Genomic DNA, 20,321 nt, shown 5'->3' with positions numbered 1-20,321 from the left:
GCTGCTGTTTTTCCAGCTGTATGCCGGCAAGATTCATTTAGCAACAAATACTATTTTCTCTATATATATATATATGGAGATAGTAACTGTTCTCGAAAGAACAAATACCATTGGTGACCGTGCAGCCTTTCTAGAATAAGTGATAACTAATTGAAACCCTCAGCCGCTGTCAGGTGTTGTTGATCTACCTCGATGGGGATAGCTGAAAATGTGTCCCGACCGGGACTCGAACCCGGGATCTCCTGCTTACAAAGCAGACGCTCTATCCATCTGAGCCACCGAGGACACAGACGAATAGCGCGACTGCAGGGACTTATTCCTTGCACGCTTCCCGTGAGACCCACATTGCCAACTGTCCACAATCTACATACGTAATGTACCTAATAGATATTTGCCAATCCACTCATTACTCGCTCACACTACGGTGACGATTCCCGTAAGAGTTCGGGTAACCTGTGTGCATTCGCATAGACGAAGGTCAATGCCTCGGTAGCCTTTAACTATATAGATGTGAAGATAGTAGCTGTTCTGGAAAGAACAGATACCATTGGTGACCGTGCAGCTTCTCTAGAATAAATGATAATTAATTGAAACCCTCAGCTGGGTTCAGGAGTTGTTGATATACCTCGATGAGGACAGCTGAAAATGTGTGCTCCGACCGGGACTCAAACCCGGGATCTCCTGCTTACATGGCAGACGCTCTATCCATCTGAACCACCGAGGACACAAATGAATAGCGCGACTGCACGGACCTATCCCTTGCACGCTTCCCGTGAGCGTATTGCTGTCGAGGTAGCTGTCTGCCTCTAAAAACCTCATTGTCACCAATTTAAACACTTATTCCTTCCTGATGAGAAGATAGGTATCGATGGAGGTGAGTATGCACACAATTTTTGCCTACAGTTCGAAGTTGTCACGCTACATCCGAGCGTTCAGTGGGGATTCGTTTCATTCCGAGAAGTAGCAGCTGTTCAGAGGTGCAGGAATTATGAGAGATCGCGGCTGTTGCGCGCAGCTGCGTCTCTGCCCCGCTACTCGCTGGTTCCGTCTGGACGGCCAACTGCTGCTGTGGCAGCCAGAAGACAGCGCCCCTTCTAAAATTCCTTCCGCGCCATTTGCTAAATTCATAATTCGGCCGTAGGAAGAATGCGGAGTGCACGCTGAAACAATTTGGGGCTCGGCGCTGCTGCGGGCAATTGCTTGAATAAAACGCTACTCCCCCACTCCCCGCTCCACCCAATTTATAGGAGGGGGGGGGGGGGGAGGAGGCATGAGTAGGGGAAGGGTTGCCAGACTAGGCGGCCCCACGACTTTATCTGCCATAACGCGCCGCGTGGTCTACCCACAAGTGGCCACTGCGCTGGCAACGGCTCACATCCTTCGCCGTCCACGCGGGCTTCCTCTGAGGGAACTGGTTTCTCTTAGCGTCTCATCCACGCTTTGCACCTGTATATAGCAAACACCCATTTACGAACTTCTAGCATCTGTATGCAGTGTAATGTACAGTCGTGGACGAAACGAGCGAGACCCCTCGCCTTTTCGTTACGCTGATCCGCACAGCTTTAAAGTCTCCTACACAGCATAACAGGCAAGGCGACGAAGTACTATCAACATACTACACACAGGCGTGAAATTGACAAAGTATCCGAACTTTGTCAGACTGTTTTCAATCATGTGTATGACTGTATTAAAGCTGATTAGTGTGTTAAACACAAGTAAGTAAAAGATGTAAATGAAAGAAGAAACGCTAATTAGTGTGAACTGTACTAATAAAAATGAATTTCAGCTTATCGAGATAACGTAACTGTTGTAGTAAGACAAAGTACCCCAGATCGTTACGAATTAGCAAAACATTATGCGCATGCGGCTGCGAAACGGTCTGTGTCAACGTTCAGACCAGTCATACTGGATTACCGTTGCTGACCTACCACGAAAGCGTGAAAATTTTGCAATGCGTGAAGATTCATAACGAAATTCAGTTAAAAATCATTCAGTGCCACACATAAGTCAAATCAATTACTGACAGAAGCGGAAAAAGTAATCAGTAACAAGTGTGAAATTCTACGAGATCCTCATATTTACATCCACAGGGCGTCGGTACAGAATAAAAGGTAGCAATAAAACGCATTGGGGGTGCGAGAATTTCTTAAAATTGCTTTACTGGTAGTCTATCTGCCTTCATCGACATTAGGACCGAAAACAAACCAGACCTCCCTTGCAGTAGCTAACACCTTTCACTACGCTAGCAGACAACCCAAGCAAACAGACCTCTATTATTACCGCAAACTTGAATAAGCCGGCAATTTTGCAATGAAAAGGGCAAAATGATCTGCAGGTTCTGTTGCATAGAGCTTTCTGGAATCAAAATCAAGAGTTTTCTACCTCTATGTCACCGCTTATGTGACAATTATTCGGGATGTTAATCGAAATAACAAAATCCTGTTACTAAGCGAGTAAATTTAGTAGAATAATTCTGCACCACCCTAGGAAATAAACGGCTACATAGCTGCCAAACTTATTCTACAATGTTTCAAATGCTCCATTAGACTCGCCACAGCCCGAAAGCGCTCTTTAGCCAAAGTGTTTCTTAAACTACCTAGCTTCTAAAACGCGGTGGCATTAATAATGGGATCTGAATTACCACGTGAATAGGCGAATGGATTTTATTTGCATTCCTGTAAACGTGATTCGGATCGAAATCATATCTACGAGTTATATGCTGATGTATCGACTGCAACTAGAACGTTTCCAAAAAAGAGTAGGGAGAATTATTTATGCGGCCCTCATCTTCAGTAACTGTCGTAGCTGTTTTCGTTGTTAGGATTTCGTCACCTAAATCGATAAACATGGAACCCTACTAGTCTCACTTTCTTCACCGTCTATCTGTCTACCCAGCTCTTAAAACCCGTTTTGCTAATTCGTAACGATCTGCGGTACTATGTCTTACTAAAACAGTTATGAAACTTCCTGGCAGATTAAAACTGTGTGCCCGACCGAGACTCGAGCTCGGGACCTATGCCTTTCGCGGGCAAGTGCTCTACCAACTGAGCTACCGAAGCACGACTCACGCCCGGTACTCACAGCTTTACTTCTGCCAGTACCTCGTCTCCTATCTTCCAAACTTTACAGAAGCTCTTCTGCGGACCTCAGTTGGTAGAGCACTTGCCCGCGAAAGGCAGAGGTCCTGAGTTCGAGTCTCGGTCGGGCACACAGTTTTAATCTGCCAGGAAGTTTCATATCAGCGCACACTCCGCTGCAGAGTGAAAATCTCACTCTGGAAACATCCCCCAGGCTGTGGCTAAGCCATGTCTCCGCAATATCCTTTCTTTTAGGAGTGCTAGTTCTGCAAGGTTCGCAGAAGAGCTTCTGTAAAGTTTGGAAGGTAGGAGACGAGGTACTGGCAGAAGTAAAGCTGTGAGTACCGGGCGTGAGTCGTGCTTCGGTAGCTCAGTTGGTAGAGCACTTGCCTGCGAAAGGCAAAGGTCCCGAGTTCGAGTCTCGGTCGGGCACACAGTTTTAATCTGCCAGGAAGTTTCATATCAGCGCACACTCCGCTGCAGAGTGAAAATCTCATTCTAAAACAGTTATGTTATCTCGATAAGCTGAAATTCATTTTTATTAGTACAGTTAATACTAATTAGCGTTTCTTCTTTCATTTATATCTTATATTTACGTGTTGTGTTTAACACACTAATCAGCATTAATACAGTCACATCCATGACTGAAAACAGTCTGAGAAAATTCATATAGTTTATCAATTTCACGCCTGTGCATAGTATGTTGGTAGCACTTTGTCGCCTTGCCTGTTATGCTGTGTAGCAGACTTTAAAGCTGCGCGAATCAGCATAACGGAAAGGGGAGGGGTCTCGCTCGTTTTGTCCACGACTGTACATTACACATTTTCCGAGATATTCTGAAAAGCCGTTTTCGACTTTGTTATGTCGATTTGAAAATGGTTCTCGGCCCGAAACTAGTCATCGAATGAAAAATAAAATATTTGCAACTTGGACTGGTTTTTCGTTCTGTTGAAACACCCATTTGATTTGGGATCATCATATGTGACAATGACACTAACAATAAAGGAAGGATTGAACTTCGATGATGTTGTGAAGCAGGAGATACGCGATCTGTTGCAAATTTCTCCATTTGTGTTCGGGACTGAAAACCGGTGAAGTTAAGATCACCCACGAAATCTTTGTTTCTTTGGATTGATTACCATTTTCGGCAACCAGTCTAGCCATCTTCAGATCTAAGATATAAAACAGTTTTTTTTTTTCATGATACGAACGTACAGTTTACAGAGATGCACATAATACTCGACCAGCGCTCAAGAGTATATACAGGAATTAATTACAGAATACATAACACAAAGCGCTCTTGTTTGGTGTTGGTGCCCTTAAGGCTTCACACGTCGTTGAAATCTTCGTTAAAATGGCAACATCCTCACATCACATAATTAGAAACAGCTTCTCATCGTTCGTAGCCAGTGTAATTGAACGATGGTGACGAAACTGAAAATATATTTTAATATACAGAATAATATTTTCTTAAGGAACTAGCCATTAAAATTATGAAATGTAAAGGATGTTGTCTCAACAAAGGCGATATGGCTTTACAATTTAGTTACTGACACAATCACCATTTACATCATTTGGTAACAGAGATCGTCATATGTATGTTGCTGTGAGTCGTACCTGTGAACAGTATGGCAGTTGCCCAATGCAACATACGGCATATACGAAGTTGCTTGCGGCCAAGAGCTAGCTGGCGCAAGCAGCTGGCTATGTAACTCACATACAATCTATGTGTTCTGATAACAATTTAAGGAACCGGATGTAAACGTAATTAAAAGTAAATAGTTGATATCAATACAGCTCGTCTTATAGTTCAATCAAAAATACTTTAACGATAATAACTAGTATGATGGGAATCTGCTGATTTTACATGAAACAAGCGATGTAATTTTATGTAATAATTGTATTGATGCTTTACAATGGACTGCCGACCTTAGCCACTCCCAAAATATTTTATTGTTAATAAATGTCTACACAACGCACAAAATTATAAATAACATCGTTAACGCGCAACACTATGGGCCACAACTGAGGTGGAACTAAAGAGAGACTATTTTTCTGTCATTTTGACTATGGTAACAAGGACTGATTATAAAATTATTAAACTGGAAAGGATGTAAATTGTGTGACAATGCACATGATGAAAGGGTAGTATTTTTGAAAAAAGTTATATGCTACATGTCTTGCTACATATCTTAATAGCAAACTATATTTTAAGGATGTTCGCTCATAAGCAACATTATGAACTTCAATGGAGCTCCAAACAATATTAGTAATTTTCTGTCTTAGCGGCGATGACAGGCAACACAACGGACTCCGTGCAAAGTGCAAAATGTATGATAATTTAAGTAAAATAAATATATTGTTAAAGAAACAATAACAAAAACAGCAATTAGCTGAATAGTTAGATATTTACCAAGTCCATATATAGAAGATCTTATACACCTAAAGTGCCACTGCTCATTATCGACATATAGTGGAAGCGACATATAGTGGAAGGACTGCTCAGTCAAGATCAAAGGGAGAAATGAAATGAATAAACGTCTCGACCCAACGCTACCAAACTGATACTCCAGTATTTCCGTGGCTCTCTGATATGTTGATTAAAATTTTATACTTATGCAAGTTTTTTTCCAGATTTTCGCTGTATGAAAGAGCCATTCTTACTGCTGAGGACTGGTGTGAGGAAATGTGGTGTGGTGGAGGGTTTTCTGTTTTATCGACCTCAATGATAAGTTTGAAGTGGTGGAGGTCAAATTCCAGCTCCTGAGCACTTGCTTCCCATACAGTTTTACTTCTTCTAGTCTGGTACGAGTGAACCCTTGATAAAATGGAGTCCAACTTAAATATCTCCGATTAAAGCAAAACGTCCAGGGCATAAAGCTTTAATGAGGCTCTATATTTGCATCTGACTGCACTTCCTCTCCTCTTCCTGCAATAGTCCAAGTTGCGCCGCTCCGAGCGTATAGTAATGCAATGGGCACTCAGCGTTAAGTCAAAGGGTAACTAAAGCTGCACCTCTCGTAACATTCGTTAAACAAAGGTAAAAGCTCCACTGCATGTAATAAACAAAAAAAAAACTTTCTCCACAATAACTTAAATCCTCGATACAGCAATAAAAAATGAATTACATGTACAAAATACACTAGGTGATCAGAAGTATCCGGACACCCACAAAATCATACTTTTTCATATTAGGTACATTGTGCTGCCACCTGCTTCCAGGTACTCCGTATCAACGATCAACGACCTCAGTAATCATTAGACATCGTGAGAGAGCAGAATGTGGCGTTCCACAGAACTCACAGACATCGAATGTGCTCAGGGGTTCAAAAATGGCTCTGAGCACTATGGGACTTAACTTCTCAGGTCATCAGCCCCTAGGACTTAGAACTACTTAAACCTAACAAACCTAAGAACATCACACACACCCATATCCGAGGGAGGATTCGAACCTGCCACCGCAGCGGTCGCGCGGTTCCAGACTGTAGCGCCTAGAACCGTTCGGCCGCTCCGGCCGGCCGTGCTCAGGGGACCGGGTGTCACTTGTGTACGCGAGATTTCCACATTCCTGAACATCCTTAGGTCCACTGTTCCTTACATGATAGTGAAGTGGAAATGTGAAGGGACACGACAGCACAAAAGCGTACAGGCCGACCTCGTCTGTGCACTGAAGGAGACAGCTGGACAGTCGACAGTTGAAGAGGGTCGTAGTGGGTAATAGGCAGATATCTGTCTAGACCATCGCACAGGAACTATAAACTGCATCAGGATCCACTGCAAGTACTATGAAAGTTGGGCGGGAGGTGAGAAAACTTCGATTTTGTGTTCGAGCGGCTGCTCATAAGCCACGCCGGTAAATGGCAAACGACGCCTCCCTTGGTGTAAGGAGAGTAAACATTGGACGATTGAACAGTGGAAAAACGTCGTGTGGAGTGACGAATTATGGTACACAATGTGACGATCCGATGGCAGGGCGTGGGTATGGCGAATGCCCTGTGAAAGTCATTTGCCAGTGTGTTTAGTGCCATCAGTAAAATTCGGAGGCGGTGGTGTTATGGTGTGGTCGTGTTATTCGTGGAAGGGCCTTGCACCCCTTGTTGTTTTGCGTCTCACTATCACAGCACAGGCCTACACTAATGTTTTAAGCACCTTCTTGCTTCCCACTGTTGAAGAGAAATTCGGGGATGGCGTTTGCATCTTTCAACACTATCGAGCACCTGTTCATAATGCACCGCGTATGGCGGAATGGTTACACGACAATAACATCCCTTTAATGGAGTGGCCTGCACAGAGGCCTGACCTGAATCCTATAGAATACCTTTGGAATCTGTTGGAACGCCGACTTCGTGCCAGGCCTCACCGACCAACATCGGAACCTCTCCTCAGTGAAGCACTCTATGAAAAATGGGCTGCCATTCCCAAGAAACATTCCAGCGCCAAATTGATCGTATGCCTGCGAGAGTGGAAGCTGTCATCAGGGCTAAAGGTGGGCCAACAACATACTGAATTGCAGTATTACTGATGGATGGCGAAACGAACTTCTAAGTCATTTTCAGCCAAGTGTCCAAATACTTTTGATCACGTAGTGCAACTTCATCATATATTCTGAAACAACAGTTACATTTCCTGTGCCTTGTATTCTCTGAATTCTTCCTTAAACGGTATTCAGTCACGATTAAATTCGATGTCCGTTATCCTGGTCTGACACATGAAAGTGGTTAACGTCAGGCGGGAACGGATACAGGATTGGAGTTAATAATTTTTTATTCCATCTGAGTTTAGTTATTTTACAATATAGTTAAGTTTAAGAGAAACGTACGGCCAATGTGGAAGGGAGTGGGATACTAAAGTACTGAGGAACGAATGGACGCAACTGAATTTCACTGAATATACCGCGATAAGGAATACTGGCGTAGGCAGTTCACTTGACTCGGAGTAGAAATTTGCAAAACGAGGAGTCACAGATGTTGGCAAGACAAACATAGATACTAGGAAACTAAGTGCAACGAAACCTCGGATAACAGATGAAGTACTTCATTTAATCGACGAAATTTAAAGAAATGTTTAGGGAAAGACAAGAATTTATATAAATCATTTAGCAATGAAATACGACTAATTAGGTAGTGCAGGGAAGCCAACGCGAAATAGCTGCAGAAATAATGCGAAGAAACAGAAAAAGATTTCCGACGTAAGAACTGACTCAGCATATAGAAAGTCAAAACATCCTTCACTGAAATTAAAGACAAAAGACGGAAATGTTAAGAATGGAATGGGAATTCCGCTGTTAAATGCAGAGGAGAGAGCGGATAGGTGGAGATAGTACAAAGGTCTCTGTGAGGAGCAGTAATTGATGACATGAAGAAAAGGAAATTGGGGTCGATGTAGTGAAAGGTTGTTGTACCTGCCTGCAGATTAAATTGCACGCCTTAATACTTGGTGTGGATGCTGTCTTAATTTTGTTTTTATTGTATTTGCGAAAAAGACTGTCCGCAGTTGCTCACTTTGCATTTACGTACCCCAAATGCACTTCCAAACATATCAGGCAGAGATTTTAGCCCGGAAAGCAAAGGCTTGGCCCGATAAAAAATGTGGATGATTTGCAATAAATCATTTAATTACGCGAGGATAAGACGGATGTTAATGTGCATGAACAGTTACAATAGCTGTACTGCACCATCCTTTAGAACCACTAACTCGTAGGAGATATACTGTATGAACAGGCTCTAACAGCGCTGCAATATGCAGGTGAAAAGTAATGTCGGACATTGTAGCTCTCTCTCGTAATACTACAATAAGTCGTACTGACAAGACCTTGCCTACATTCAATGACGTAATCTGTATGAGTTGAATTAATGTTCTGTACTAACACGACGAGCCGGCCGAAGTGGCCGAGCGGTTCTAGGCGCTACAGTCTGGAACCGCGCGACCGCTACGGTCGCAGGTTCGAATCCTGCCTTGGGCATGGATGTGTGTGATGTCCTTAGGTTAGTTAGGTTTACGTAGTTCTCCATTCTGGGGGGCTGATGACCTCAGAAGATAAGTCCCATAGTGCTCAGAGCCATTTGAACCATTTTTTTAACATGACGACGTTACATACAATTTGATACTCAGCTTCTTACTCTATAAATCACATTACAGCTCACTACATCACTATGTGCAGATGGATGGACACAAGAACACTTTTCGTAGTATAATGATAATGGGTCAGTGGTACAGTATGCTCAAAAGTATCCGAACGACTTGAAATGCATTTCACCTGATTCCCATGCATCCCACATTACGCAGCTGTCTAGCAGGTCCTCTAATCGCTCCTTGGTACAGTCGTTTGACTATTGAAAATGGTTCCAACAAGTCACCACTAGAAAACTCTGCTCCGTATCGCAATAACTCAAGATGTAAAGTAATACCACATACTACAAATATCTTGGAACACCTTATCACAGATAAGACTGCCTTTAAGGCTTGTAAGCTCACATTTACTGCAATAAATGACATATCTGAAATGTTACCACTCTTATTATTACGTCAGATAGGTAATGCACGTAGTAAGTTCGTCGTATTCATGATTTCCTCTTTAAAGTAACATACCGTACTTGTTATTTAACACAAAATGACAAAAAATTTACGTTATTCACTAGCAGCTGGTTGAGAATATGTGTGAACTTCAAATGACACGATGAACCGCCTCGTTCTGCATATGGATTCAAACCCAGTTCATGCAGGCTAAGATTTCATGACAGATGTAAACTAACAGTCATTCCTGAGTAGGCATACAGAGAGTGATATATCTCAATTTTAGACAGTATCAGTTAGCTAACATCAACTGAAAGGAATGCTCTAAATTTCCGTTATACGATAAATCACACGAATCTAAAGGTTGACAACTCAAGTATACACCTATAGATTACAGTTATGAACAACTAGAACTGTAACGATCACTTAGATAATGTTGTGCGTTTTACTGGCAGCACATTCAGTAGATGCAGCAGATATACTAAAGTGACTGCCTGCACTACGCTTGTCTGTTTCCTCCTGAGCGATATGGGATCCTTACTAGATAGAATCACCAGAGAACATCGAAAAAGTTCAAAGAAAGGCAACTCACTTATTGTGTATAGGGGAGAAAGTGTCACGGATATGGTACGCGAGCTGGGATGGCATGCATTAAAATTGCACCAGATTTAAGTGTTCTGCGTGATTCGCTTCAGTTGATAAATTATTATGACTACCCTCGTTTAACGAGGAACTGCATACTCGGAATATCTCATTCTCATATACTGGACATTACATGCCGATTTTTGACAGCTGCAGATGTTTTGTTTGAGTAATGTCCGTGTTGCGCAAGTGTGGATATTCTATCAGTGTCGCCTAAGGTGATGGAGAAAGCTTGGGACGAACTGTTCACGAAGCGGAATGCTGCGAGGAGAGGGGACGTGGATGGATATGTCTGGTTCTGTGCTAGATAAATAACTCCTCGCCTTATCACGACATGGGTCAGTGTTGTTAGACTCAGTTACGCACATCATAAGAAACATTAATCTGTTTAATGTTGTTATCTAGAGTTTAATAGCAATATGAAAGATAATATTGTAACTACGTATGTAATGTTTGTTATGTGTAACAGCGCGCTTATTGAGTGCCACTCCTTTCTGATATTGAATTGCTGCAGCTCGGAGAATTTACTCGTCTGCTGCACAACGTATCGCTGCTAAGCTCGTCGTAACATCTCAGAATCAAATTACACTACTCGTAATAGACAGTTCGGAAGTTGTCCCAGCAATGAACGATTCTAGACTGGAATCTGGTAAGCATTACCAGTCCTGGGAAAATCTCAAAAGGAAGAAAACAACGTTGTGGCAAATAAAAGGTTCTCCCAAAGGAAGGTCCATGATTGTTACCGTCGTCCATCCGTGCGAACTATCCCTATGTGCAACACTTCGGGTTTAACATACGCTGTATCGCTTAAAAAAATCGCAGTTACCTTTTCACATTAAACAATGGCGTATTACTCTATATTCTTCAGATAAATCATCAACTATTGCTCGTATCTAACTTCTTACCACTTTATCAAATCAGCAAACTTCCAGAATTCAATAATTTACAAGATGGTTGGCATTCAATAATAGATTTAATTAGCTCCGAAGAAACAATAAATTATGGCGTACTCTTACTTAAAATATTCCGGAGGTAAAATAGTCTCCATTTCGGATCTCCGGACGGGGACTATTCAGTAGGGTGTCGGTATCAGAAGAAACAAAACACGCACTCTGCGGATCGAAGGGTGTAATATTAGATCCCTTAAATGGGCAGGTAGGTTAGAAAATTAAAAAATGGAAGCGGATGGGTTGAAGTTATTGTGGGATTAAGTGAAGTTCGGTGACAGGAACAGGAGTTCTCGTCGAGTGAGTAAAGAGCTATAAACAAAAAATCTAACAGGAGTAATGCAGGTTGCTTTAACAATGAATAAGAATGTAGGCATTCAGGTTAGCCAATATGTACAGCATAGTGACATATCATAGTAGTAAAGATAGAAATGATGCCCTCACCTACCACAGTAGTACCACTTTATATGCCTACTAGATCCACAGATGAAGAGACTGAAGAAATGTACGAAATAAATTATTCAGATACTTAAAGGAGACGAAAATTAACTGTGGTGGGGGACTGGAATTCAAAAGTAGGAAAAGGAAGAGAAGGAAAACCAGTAGGTAAATGTGGACTTGGGGAAAGAAAGGAAAGAGAAAGGCATCTGGTAGAATTTAGCACAGAGCATGATTTAATCATCGCTAACACTTGGTGTAAGAATCACGAAATAATTTTGTATACGTGGAAGAGTCCTGGAGACGCCGGAAGGTTTGCGATTGATAATATAATTGTAAGTCAGAGATTTCCATGGGCAGACGCCAACTCTGACCACAATTCATTGGTTATGAAACGTAAATTATCTGTAAAATTGAAGAAACTGCTTAAAGGTAGGCAATTAAGGAGATGGGAATTGGATAAGTTGAAAGAACGAGAGGTAGCTATGAGATTCAGACGGAGAATTAGGCAAATATTGACAAGAACAGGGCCAGCATTACAGTGGAAGACAAACGGGTAGTTCTGATGAAATAGTGAAGGCAGCAAAGGACTAAAAATATAAAAAGAGAAGGCCTAGTAGACCTTGGATAACACGAGAGACGTTGTATTTGAGAATATATGAGAATGCAAAAAAAGAAGCAGGAGAAAGGGAATACAAACGTTTAAAGAAACAGGTTGACAGGATGTGCGAAATGGCTAAGCAGGACTGGCTAGAGGACAACTGCACGGATTTAGAATTAGATTTCACTAGACAACAGATATATACGGCCTACAGGAAGATGAAAGAGGCCTTTGGGGAGAAGAGAAGCAACTGTGTGAATATCAAGAGTTCAGATGGAAAGCCAGTCCTAAGCAAAGAAAGGAAAGCTGAAAGATGAAACGAATATATTGACAAGCCAGAACATTACGACCATCTACCTAACAGCCTGTATGTCCACCTTTGGCGCGGATATGAGCTGCGACACGTCATGGCTTGGAATCAGTGAAGCCTTGATCGGTCGCTAGAGTGAGTTGGCATTACAGCCGCACGCACACGCCACACACACACACACACACACACACACACACACACACACACACACACACGTCACGCGATTCCTGGGAGGAGGGCGAGGAGATCTGACGCCACGTAAAATCGCATTCCAGATTTGTTCGATCGGGTTCAGATCGGGAGAGTTGGGGTCCAGCACATCAATTGGAACTCGTCTCTGTGTTCATCGATCCACGCTATCACACTCCTGGCCCTGTAGCATGGCGCGATGCCACGGCTGTCGAGAAACATGATTGTCATGAAGAGTTACGTGGCCTGCAACCAATGTACAATATTCCTTGGTCGCCATGGCGCCTTGCACGAGCTGCGCTGGACCCATGGATGACCGCGTGAATGTTCCCAGAGCATAATGGGGTCACCGCCAGCTTATCTCCATCCCTCAGTATAGGTGTCAAGAAACTGTTCACGTGGAAGACGACGGATTCGCGCTCTCCCATCGGTAAGATGAAGAAGGTGTCGGGTTTTATAAGACCAAGTAACGCTCTGCCACAGCGCCAGAGGGCAGTGCCTATGGTCACGTGCCCATTTCACTCGTAGTTGGCGATGTCGTGGTGTTAACATTGGCACATGCATGGGTCGTCGGCTGCGGGGGCCCACCATAGAAGTGTTCGGTGGACACTTTTACTCTGCCCAGCATTGACGTCTCATGTTAGTTCCTCCACAGCCGGCCGAAGTGGCCGTGCGGTTAAAGGCTCTGCAGTCTGGAACCGCAAGACCGCTACGGTCGCAGGTTCGAATCCTGCCTCGGGCATGGATGTTTGTGATGTCCTTAGGTTAGTTAGGTTTAACTAGTTCTAAGTTCTAGGGGACTAATGACCTCAGCAGTTGAGTCCCATAGTGCTCAGAGCCATTTGAACCATTTGAAGTTCCTCCACATTCGCCGCCCATCCTGTTTTACTAATCTGCCCAGCCTAAGGCGTCCGACATTTGTAACGAGGAGTGACCGTCCAACCCCACGACGTCTGGGTGTGGTTTCATCTTGGTTTCTCCACATTCACCGAACATCTGACAAGTAGTGCAGCTTCCAAAATGCTAGCGCCGATCCTCCGGGCCATCACAATCTGCCCTAGGTCAAGCCCATATCGATGGTGCGCCTTCGCCGTTCTACACACGGACAGCACGCTCACTGATACTACATGTGTCGCGCGTGTGTCTGACTAGAAGTCATTCAAGTGACTCTGCTATTGCCTGGGCGTGTTCACTCCGATAGAAGGTAAGCGTTCATAATGCTCTGGCCGATCAGTGTAAACAGATGGTCTGCACAAGGGAGATGAAACGAAGTGGACGCAGACGAAGATGAGGTGGGAGGTAAGATACAGCGAGAAGTTTTTGACACAGCTCTGAAGATCGAAGTCAAAACAAGGCCCCTGGAGTAAACGATACTGAACTTCTGGTACCATTGAGGGAGCCATCCGGTGAAAAAGATGTATGAGACAGGCGAAATACCCTTAGACTTCAAGAGGAATGTAATAACCCCAGTTCCAAAGAATGCAGTTGCTGACAAGTGTGAAAATTACCAAACTGTCATTCAATAAATCATGGCTACAAAATTTATCACGAATTCTTTGCAGAAGAATGGAAAAACTATTTGGATTCCGGTGAAATTCAAGGACACGCCAGACAATACTGACCACACTGATTATCTTACAAGATAGATTAAGATAAGCCAAATCCACTTTTATAGCATTTTTACACTTAGAGGGAGCTTTTGACGACGTTGATTGGAATACTGTCATAGAAATTTTAAAGGAAGAAGGGGCACAATACAGGGAGCGAGAGGCTGTTTGCATTTGGTACAGAAACCACACGGCAGTTATAAGAGGCGAGGGGCTTGAAAGGGAAGATGTGGGAGCAGTGGCTGAGGAGGAAGTGGGATAGGATTGTAGCTTATCCCGAAAGCTATTCAATCTGTACATTGAGCGAGCAGTAAAGGAAAACAAATAAGTATTTAAGTAGGAATTAAAGTTCAGCGAAAAGAAATAAAAACTAAACAGGAGGAAGGAAGATCGGTTTTAACGTCCAGTCGACATCTAGGTTATTAGAGACTGAGTGCAAGCTCGGATTGGGTGAAGGAGGTGAAGGATGGTGAAGGAAATCGGCCGTGCCCTTTGAAAGGTACCATTCCGGCATTTGCCTGGAGTGATTTGGGGAAACCACGGAAAGCATAAATCTGAATGGGCCGACGCGGGTTTGAACCATCGTCCTCGCGAATGCGAGTCCAGTGTGCTTAGAACTGCACACTCTCGCTGGGTCAATAACTTTAAGGTTTGCCGATGACATTCTGATCCTGTCAGAGACAACAAAGGGCTTGGAAGAGCAGTCGAAAGGAATGGAGAGTGTCTTAAAAGGAGGATGTAATATGAACATCAACCAAAGCAAAACAAGGATAATGGTATTAAAACAGGTGATATTAAGAGTATTAGGTTAGGTAACGATGCATTTAAAGTTCTACATGAGTTTTGGTATTTGAGCAATAAAATAACTGATGATGACCGAAGTAGAGAGGATATAAAATGTAGACTTGCAATGGAAGGGATAGCATTTCTGAAGGAGAGAAATTTGTTGGTAGGTTTAAGTGTTGGAAGTTTTTCTGAAAGTATTTGTCTGGAGTATAGCCATGTACGGAAATGAAACATGGACGGCAAGCAGTTTAGACAAAAAGAGAATAGAAGCTTTCGAAATGTGGTGCTACAGAAGAATGCTGAAGATTAGGTGAGTAGATCACGTGACTATTTAGGATGTACTGAAAAGAATTGGGGAGACAATAAATTTGTGGCACAACTTGACCAAAAGAAGGGACAAATTCTGAAACATCAAGGGATCAACAGTTTAGTATTGGAGGGGAGTGTTGGGGGTAAAAATCACAGAGAGAGACCACGATATCAATAAAGTAAGTAAATTCAGAAGGATGTAGGTTGTAGTTGATATCTGAGGTAAAGGGAGTGGCGCAGGATAGAGTAGCATAGAGCTGCATCAAACCAGTCCTTGGACTGAAAACAGCAACAGCAGCAACATGTCAGGAACATAAAGAAAATAAATATTAAAGTTTATTCGTACAGTATGTGAAAAATTGGGTGAAGGAATCGTAAAACTGTGACAGGATTAAAGGGGAATGAAGAATGAGTGTTGGATTTGGGTAATACGTTGTGGATAAAGACGGCTACTTTTAATATTTCGTTATCCTGGATTATTGTGGAGACAGAATGGAGAATGATGAGTTTGCAGGAGCTGAAATATCAAGGGCGGACGCTTGCCGGATGCGAAAAATATAGCTTGGAAGGTTTGCGTCAGTCTTGTATTATAATCAGTTTACCATAACATCTTGTATGGTATGAATTATGCGAGTTTTGGAGATAGCATATAACATTTCTCAAGTTCCTTGATACTCCGCAACTAAACCAAGCAATCAATGTCATCCTTCGGCGCCTGTGAGTGTAATGGTACCTCAGGGTATGGAATTTGTTGTCACGGGTACAGTAAAATCTGTAATAATTCCTAAAGAAAGTGTTACGTTTAAATTAGTACGCTAAAATTCAAGGAAAGGAATGAGCAGTGAACTGAATGTTTAAGTGTATACTGTCATTGATATACTAATAAGTATTGGCTGTAGTAAGGGTACCATCCACGTCACATATATCAGAGAGGACATTGAATGTGTATCCACGTGCATCTCCGTCTTGAAAGGGCGCCTGAAACTTTAATTAACTGCAATTAAAATTAGTGTGCAGCCTTTTTGGAATAGATGTTACATGATTTGCTTAAGTAATTGTCGCTAACATTGTTAGTTTACGCCCGTGAGCAAAACAAATATCCTTTTTCCCACAACAAATATTGTTTGGGTCCTCCAACAGTTATACATTACATTAGTCTGGAATAGCTGTCCATACGCTTTATGTCTACCTAAACTTGTTTACAATCCATTAACGGTTGTTCGCTTCTAATCACACACGGCTACTGGCGTTATCTAGCGCACACTGCGCGATTCTGCTGAGGGGACTATCGATTTTCCGTAGCTATTGCTGGATACCGCGTTTTGCATTGCATTTATTTGCCAACCTTTAGAGATTTTCTCTCCGTCGCGCCTGACTGAACTACATACGGTGTTCCACGAGGAACAGTAAATATTTTGAGAAGTGGTACTCAAAACGGACTTATTCGAACAAAATGTTCAGTATAACAAGCGTACATTTATTGTTGCTTCCAGAGATATGGCTGATTACAGAGAGAAGCATTCATTTTGTATTTTGGTACTAAAGCTGCAAAGGGTTTATTTCTCAATTGTAATTTTTATTTTGCAGCTACAGACGTGAAATTTTACTTGAGTTTTCATGATTTGTTTCTTATACTTTGACTGTGAATGCGATCTGTAGGGTAATTCTACCGTAAACGGTGAAGTGTTCCGCATCTATTTAGAAATACTGAGTATACCTATACGAAAATTGCGTATGAGTTTTGGAATGGAAACGCTGCTGCTGCTGCTGTTCATGATTGTTTCACTAAACTGAGTGAAACACCTCTTCTCACCGCGCAAATGATCAGAATTTCTATGAAGCAGAAAATATTATTCAGCCGGCACAATGTTGTCCTTCAAGAAACACCCGCAGAATTTCTTCGCTTATTGATGTTCCACATACAAGAATATGCCGGACGTTACCGGTGCATGACCTCTGTCCTTATCATTGGAAAAATTTCTGCAGTGTGGCACTGACTCAGTAACAGCGTGTAATCAGATTTTATGATGTATATTAATGTTTGCGTCTCTTTTCATTGCAGCGTGCGTTGTCTCATGTTTATAAGGCATGGCAAGTAGTGAGAGAACTGCTTATTTCTAGTAAAGATTTTTTATTTCCCCGTGTGTTATGGCTGCCGTGTTGGTCAAAGATGTCATCTTGACTGAAGGTGAGCAGAAACTGTGACCAGAGGAGAGGTGGTTTTTGTTGACCTGTGCCTTTATTAGACTTACTAGAAACAGGAATAAATGAGCCTTTAGCTCAGACAGGGGTCAGGAAGAAGCCACCTTAGACCTATTATGCTGCTGCCTCCTTGCTACAGCTGAGTGGTATTAATTGGATCGGAAATAACATCCAACCAGTTTACAAAAATATAGAAAACATTGAACTTACTACAACAGGAGGAGACAAGAAAAACCGTATTCCAGTGAAGAGTGTTGCAGTCCACGCCCTCATCGATGGACCTTCTGTATTTTCTACATGTTCCCTTAATTTTAGCTTGGATATTAACGACACATTCTCACATGGAAATGGATGGTTGACTGTCGCCATTGTGAGAGGTGGTAGCGGAGTGTCTAGTGTACCTGGACTTGAAAGTTTAAATGATAGAGATGTAATTGCCTATCGTACTCATATGTTTGAACTTGCTAATAAGGACTTTGGTAAATCTGCTTATGACTCTACGTCTCAACTTGTATTGTATACACGTAATAAAAGAAAACTCAATCCTAATGAATCCTAATGAATTTTATTCAGAGGTTATTATACCTATTAACAAATTTTATCACTTTGTGTTTAGAACAATGTGTATCTGAGATCCACTGCTATACCCGCAGGGCAGGACACATAGTTTAATTTGTGGAAAGGGGCCAAAATGAATGGCTGTCAGTTGCACTCTATCATACTAATTTATTCATTTGACAAACACTACAAGAGTAAAGAAAACATTGAAAACAGAGCAACCCAAACATTAATTTTAGAAATTAATTCCCGGCCAAATGCGCCATTCAATCTCATTCTAAAAAGGTCGACACAACTTCAATTTAAAACCGGCTGAAGGCCAATCACTTAAGACTCAAAACAAGAATTTGAATTTTTAAAAGTCAGAAGGCCTTATCTTAAAACATTTCTCTAAATTAGGCTGAAGGCCCAATCAATTTCACGCCTTAAGGGCAAAACAACTTTAATTTGAAATCGGCTAGAAGCCTAACATAAACAAACAATAAGGACAAATAAGAAAAGGCAGCGCATCAAACGGCACTCAGAAGCTTCCAAGGGTCGGCCTGGAATTCAAACACTAACGCTCGCTTAGGTGAGACAGGCAGTCGGCCCAACAATTCTCAATCCGACGGCAACCCAACCGACAGACAGTCAGTGGACCAAGCGACAGGATAACTTCCGCTCCATCCGACCAGCACACAACAGGGAGTTCAATGGAACAACGCAGAAGGTATCGGCGCCCACAACGAATTACACGTTCAACTGTCAAACTACACACCGTGCTGGACAGCCTCAAGACAACGAGGAACATACACTGCCTGAATTTATGTCAACGGCCACTGCAGGTAACCGGAACGTTAACGGCCACAAGGCAGAAGATTCCGCTGGTGCACTTCAATTCAAAAATAATCAAGTTAAGTTAAACTCCACAGGAGGACGGTTAGAATTTCGCCAACTAGAAAACACGTTGTTGTTTCCGGGAATGTCCCACAACGAAATCCAGACGACACAATGTGAACAGTTGGGGCTGCTGGTAGATTAAGTAAAGACTCAACTTTTGTGTCCGGGATCGGTGAGCCACGGACCTCGTAGCGATAGCCACGGACCTCCGCCAGTGGCCCCGTCTAAACAACGCGCCACGGAGACTTTCTCGCTGCTCCACGCCAACTGACCAACTGCCCGCACACGGCACAGCCGGAAACTATAAGAGCGAGGCCAGAGATAGTACAAGGGTGCGAATATCGATAAATGCTGCTGCTGCCACTCGCGGAGAGAGAGGATGACAGCATAATGGCGATTACCGTGGGAGACTAATCACAGAATAGCAACCAAGGTTTAATGCAAAGCATAACACGAGTCAGCCATGGCTCAGTAACGTCACAACAAGCGAAATTGAAGGAAATGTTCAAAAATATTTCGCTGAAGCATACGCACGTAGAATCATATTACCTACATCCAATGTGGGAATCGTCGATTTTGTCTAGTACATGTGCTTGTCATCCACTTACCGCCATTTAAAGCACATGATTTAAAATTATTACGACTCTACTGTAGAGCTTTGTTTTAAGACTTTTTAAAATATCACACGTTTGAAGGTGGATCCAACAACGCTTAGTTGACAGATTACGTATGTATATAACATCACATATGAAACGTGGCATCGACTCCTACAGAGCACAAGTATGCCACTTACATGCACCGCCTGGCTGAAGAGTAGAGGTACAAGTTGCAGGTTGCCTCCGGTAGGTGACGTTCGTGAGCGCCCTGTAAAAGCGTAGCTGCATTGAGCAGCGTGTGTGATACGAATATGTACTTGTGAAATCGCACACGCTGCTCATTGCAGCTACACTTTTATAGGGTGCACACGAACGTCACCTACCGGAGGCAACCTACAACTTGTACCTCTACTCTTCAGCCAGGTGGTGCATGTAAGTGGCACACTTGTGCTCTGTAGGAGTCGATGCCACGTTTCATATGTGATGTTATATACATACGTAATCTGTCAACTAAGCGTTGTTGGATCCACCTTCAAACGTGTGATATTTTAAAAAGTCTTAAAACAAAGCTCTACAGTAGAGTCGTAATAATTTTAAATCATGTGCTTTAAATGGCGGTAAGTGGATGACAAGCACATGTACTACTCAGAATCGACGATTCCCACAT

The 20,321-nt window shown here is 42.6% G+C and overlaps 1 non-coding gene across 1 annotated transcript; it reads right to left on the bottom strand.

The window, feature by feature from the left end:
• Window positions 1–211: 211 nt before the first annotated feature.
• On the bottom strand, window positions 212–286 carry Trnat-ugu (transfer RNA threonine (anticodon UGU)). The gene has a single exon. It is a non-coding gene; the product is annotated as a tRNA-Thr (tRNA).
• Window positions 287–20,321: the final 20,035 nt, after the last annotated feature.

Source organism: Schistocerca serialis, chromosome 8, assembly GCF_023864345.2.
Source record: "Schistocerca serialis cubense isolate TAMUIC-IGC-003099 chromosome 8, iqSchSeri2.2, whole genome shotgun sequence".
NCBI classification, from domain to species: domain Eukaryota; kingdom Metazoa; phylum Arthropoda; class Insecta; order Orthoptera; family Acrididae; genus Schistocerca; species Schistocerca serialis.
Note: the sequence above shows the minus strand (reverse complement) of the source record. Positions and strands in the feature narration are given on the sequence as shown.